The sequence below is a fragment of the Stegodyphus dumicola genome, chromosome 7 (assembly GCF_044657685.1).
Source record: "Stegodyphus dumicola isolate Sdum_Otavi_A_Nest chromosome 7, ASM4465768v1".
Taxonomy (NCBI): Eukaryota; Metazoa; Arthropoda; class Arachnida; order Araneae; family Eresidae; genus Stegodyphus; species Stegodyphus dumicola.
The window spans coordinates 33757241-33762819 of record NC_140774.1 but is presented as its reverse complement, the minus strand read 5'-3'; positions in this window follow the sequence as shown (position 1 = coordinate 33762819).

Below are 5579 nucleotides of genomic sequence, written 5' to 3'. Positions count from 1 at the left end.
TACTCAGTAGCTGAGTGTATCGAGTGCTGAGTACAGCTACCCTAGTATCGGGAATAGAAATGACAGTGAATTTGACACGACAGTTCTGTAGTGTGACAATTAGGGAAAAACTAGAATCATGTCTTCTCTTATGCTCACCCCTATCGAATCCACCAATAGGGCAGAGAAAAACTAGAAGGGGAGAAAAGAGTGAGGGGGAAGAGGAATCTCAAGAAAAGCGTGAATGAACTAGATCAATAGGGATTAGTATAAACCCCTATTATACAGCACTTTGTTTAAGCTTTTAGCGCCAGGTGTCAATAAAGTGCGATTTGATTTTCGGCGGCCATCGTGATGACGTGGCTGACAGTTGGATTCTTATTGGTGCTTGCTCTGCGCATGCGCACAAGATGCCCATGTGCCGTGCGTTTGTTGCTGACGGGTTTCAATCACTTTAATGGTGAGGATGAGATTTCTTGGAATGTGGGTAAATTACATAATGCCAGCCAAATTTTGCTTTATTGCATCTTCATAACTATAGTTAATAAATTACGTATAATTAACGCAAGAAAATTGATTCGATTATAAATGTATTCCATTAGAGTAAAATGAAAATGAAAGTGGGACTAAAACAGAAAGGTTCTTTTACATAAGCATTCACAGTTTAATGAATAACATATGTTACGGTGAAACACCGAAATCTGGAGAATGTCGACATTCAGCGGTGAATTTCAATTCAAAGCGAGTGATGGCAACGTTGTACAGAAAAAAACATTTTTATCTCCAGCGCGTGAGACTGTGTATCGGAAATTCTAAAGATATGCTCAATTTAAAATTATTTTGAGATATTGCTCTTGAACTGAGTTTTATGGTTTAAATGTGAAGAACATGATATTTAAAAAATAAAGGTAACACACAAAATGTTAAAAAAAACCTTTGAACTTTAATTAAAATCTGAAACCTTCCAGATTTTATTTTATTTTATTTATTATTATTTTATAAATTTGAATATTGCATAGAACAAGATAATTATCCGCCTAAAGGGAGAGATGAATTCGTGAAGGACCTTCTAGGGAAAACGGGTTTCTTACTTATGTAGCAAACGGGGAAAATTAAGTAAACAGCCATACAAATAGCCCATTTTTCGCGATTTAACTCTGTGCGATACTGCCAGTATTCAGTGATTTTAATCACTGGCCTTTGAGGGTATATTTAAATAGAGTAATATTTCAGCATGCATTAATAAACATGCAAATTTAATACCAAACCTTGTAGCTTAGCTATAAATGTAGCCAAATGTAGATTTTATAACTTACACTCGGTATTTCAGCCCTTTATACTTTAACAGTTTAATAAATCTAACACAAAAGACTATCAAATCCCCTAAATGTTTTAAGAATGAGATAATTTAATATTGTTTTATGTATTTATCTTACAAATAAAATAAATTTTATTAGATGCTTTTATAATTTATGCTCGGTATTTTGCCTCTTTGTGTGTTATCATTTAATAAATGCTACGCAAAAGACTATGAAAGCCCCATATATGTTTTTAAAAGGAAGTAATTTAATATGGTTTTATGTATTTGACAAATAAATAAAGTAATATGTGTTTTATATACAGAAGGTCTTCGAATAAATAATAATCGAATAAATTTGTTGACTTTCAATAATAACAGAAGGAATCTAAAGTTTATCAAATATATAAATTTAAAGTCTGAAACTATTCCAGAAACAATATTATAAAAATTAAAGCCATTTGAAGGGTACAATAATTTGAATTGGAGTACAATCTATCAGAAGCAAATTTTTATAGCTCAAGGAGGAGTGACGAACGTGAGCCATAGACAACGATCCAGCTGTGTTGACCTCCAGGATGCCTAAAAAGAAGAATATTGAAATTGCAGAGGGAGGGCTGTTGTACGAAGTGGCCTCTTTAGTAGCAAACGACACTTCAGGAACTCTGGACTCTTCAAATCTGCTTCGACTTCAAGTGGGGTTTGGAGTGCTAAGTTGATTTTAGCCAGTTGCTGTACACCTGCAAAAGTCTCTTTATACTCGGATTTAGCGCTACTTTACGAAGCTAACTTTAGTTTTTGTTGTTACGCATCAACGATTATATTAGGCCTAATATTCTGTACCGAAACAGTTTGCTATTTGAGTTATACGATTTGTGTAAGCAAGTTTAACTCACAACTCTTGTAATTCCCATTTAAAAGATCAGAAGAATAGCATTATTGATTTTAAACACGTATTTCTAATTAGAAATATTTTCAAAATAAGGCAGAAAATTTTAAAACGTATTTTCTCTTTAGGTACGTTTACTTTGAAATTATGACATATTTTATGAAAATGTTTTCTCTTTAGATATAATACTATCAGGTCATTCTTGCTCAGGTACATCTCTTTACGTATATTACATTTAGATTATTTCTCTTTGAATATTTTAATGTTTGGTTATTTCTCTTTAGGTAGTTCTCGTAAATTATTTTTGTTCAGTAACAGATTAAGTTCTATATATTTCTGTAAATATGAATGCTTATTTGAAGTTGTTATTTATGTTGTTAGTCTGCAAAACTTTTTTTTAATTCTTGTGCATTTTTTCTTCTTTTTTACTTGTTTGTAAATCTAAATTATGGTTATAATATTTAACTTGCTAAATACTAAAAATATGTATTGTCATCCAGTTTTCCATTTCAGGTTTTGATTTGAAATTTAATGATTTTGATTAATTATCGGCAACGGTAGCTCGACATAAGTTTGTAAACTGAGTTGTCATATGAAAATTATACAGGTCAGCTAGACTTGATAGAATTAAAGAACACGAACTTTAATCAGTTTATTAAGAAACAATTTAATGATTGTTAATGACTGCAAATATGTAGGCAGTTATTAAAATTTTATTCCAAACTATGAGTTTAAAAATGAACTAATATGTATTTTGTTAATTTTATTATTTTACATTATAAAAAAATAAAAGTCTTGGTTTATTGAAATAAATTTGTATTTTAATTTATGAAAATAAAAAATAATTATTTAATTAATTTAACATATAAAAAGTTAAAGCAAGATTACGCTTTAAACTTTAGAGTTTCCATAAATAAAAATTTATTTCGTTGTTTAATAAAAATGAGCAGAAAGGGAATAAGTAATAAGTAAAAAATAATTTATAATTTAATTGAAAAAAATATGCGGTTTGTATTTTGTTTCATGGGAAAAAATAGCATTTTAACTGCGTAATCTTTTTGAAATAAAATACATTAAATGAAAAGAAAATTCCTTCATTTCCTTTAAATGCGCATTTAGCCATTAAATACGCATTAGCATTTAGGGGAGAAAGTGTTTGCTTTCATACTGTACGTAAAATACACCAAATATATACGTAAAAAGCGCACACCAGCGGCCGAGACGTAAAGTAACTGAACACCGGTTGTTCACTCCTGTACTCGATTCCAGGCAATGGAGCTGGCTGCATGCGCGTTTTCGTGGATTTCCCCATGTGTTACGTGTATACAACCCAATTTCACTTAGAAAGTTCTCCACGAAGGCATCTCTATCCTTAGGCAGATAGCTCTAGTGTTCTTTGCTGTAATCTCAATAAACCAAACCATATACCTGAAATTCATTAGACTTAGAGAAATGTTCTGTATATGCTTTGAAAAAATTCTGAACGTCCTTGCCATCTACAGAAAGTTATCACCACGAGGATTTTCGTCAAATATACGTGACTGCGCATTTGATGAAAAAATATTTTCTAGTCAAATTCCATAACATACTTCTTCATCAAATATTCTGCCATATATTCATGTGAAATTGCAATGAATGTATTTTAAGGTGATCACATATGATTTCAAATAATTTTGGTCTTTTATATAATAAATCATTTTAGGTTTCAGTACCGATGCTCAGTATGATGTTCAGTATCCATATATGTATATTAATATTCTGAAAAATATTAATCACTTTCAGGATGATTGTCTACACGATATGGTTGCCACGGAAAGGTTCATTATCTGTCTGCATATGTATGCATACGAATATTTATATTCATATACAGCGTGTATGAGCACAGAGAGGACAAACGTTTAGGAGCGATAGAGTACACCTAGACAATGGGAAGTCTCGTAGGAATGCACGGTCGGAAACGCTTTGCTGGTGCGGTAGAGACGACACAAAATTCAAGAAAGAAAGGACACGAAAGGGGTGAGAAAACATGTTTATTATTCTGAGTACAACAAAAACAAAGAAAAACCAACATAAAGATACAACGATCCCCATCATAGAAGGTGTTCGAAACTGCGACTCGGACCGTAATGCAGGAACCGCACGTCAAGCATCTTCCATGAGATCTTCCATTCGTGATGCAGATCTTCCATGCGTCAGAGAAGTGAGGCCTACATTACGGTCCTGGGGTCATAATTTCGAACACCTTCTTTAATGACGATCATTGTTTGTCTTTATTCTTATTTGCAAGTTTATGCTGTACTAAACATAATAAAACATGTTTTGTCTCCCTGTTTGTGTCCTTCCTTTTTTTGCGTTTTGTGTCGTCACTACCGCTCCAGAAAAGCGTTTCCGACCATGTATTGCTATGCGATTTCTCATCGTTTAGGTGTATCTAAACTAACATCGTTAGGTGTTCTATCTCTCCTGAAAGTCTGTCACCGCTGTACTGAAAAGAGAGATAGAGAAATAAGTGTAAAAGTACTTAAATTATCACGTATAGAAGTGTCTAAATTTTTGCACAGCTATCTGGATAAGTTTTTCGCAGTTGTCTGGATAAGTTTGGCTTAGTTATTTGGATAAGTTTCGCATATTGTAATTTTTGAAAAGGTTTTGCTCGTAATTCGTTTTGCTCGATATTCATTTGCAGAGATATTAGGTTATTTCGAAGTAGGAATCGTGAAAAATGTGCAGTTCCCTCGCCGGGACTCAAACCTCGGACCTCTCGAATACGCGCCGAGCGTGCTCACCATTGCACCACAAAGGCATGCGATGAAGGCGGGAGAAATGATTTATATACTCCCCCTTTTAAAGGGCGACTGCGGATTAGGAGACCCAATCGCCAAATCCTGGTGGTGGAGAATCATCATCCACCATGCCTTTTTTAGTTCGGACGATACAGTAGAGACATTACGTTATTTCGAAGCAGGAGACATGAGAGCAGTGTTCTGTTCGGGACGCGAAACTCGGACCTCTCGAATACGGGCGGAGTGTGCTGATCATTACACCACAAAGGCATGCTAAGAAGGCGGGAGAAATACCTTATAACTGATTTCATACAATGTTAACTAATTCTCCAAGTTAGCTAATATATCCCATAAGAAATGTCATAATTCACTTGAATGTTCAAGTTTCAGTCTGACAAAATAAAAACAGTGATTTATAAATATAATCAGTCTGAATCCAGAACGACAAGTCAAATTAGGGTTTTCATATATTAGAATACGTACAAATTTTGATTTTTAAAACTTTCAATTTTTATTCCTCTTCTAACAACTGCATATAAATTTTAAAATATTATATTACTTCATATTTTATGACGCTAAAAATAACTGGTATAATATGTTTCTGAATAGTGATATTTTACTATTCCGTTGG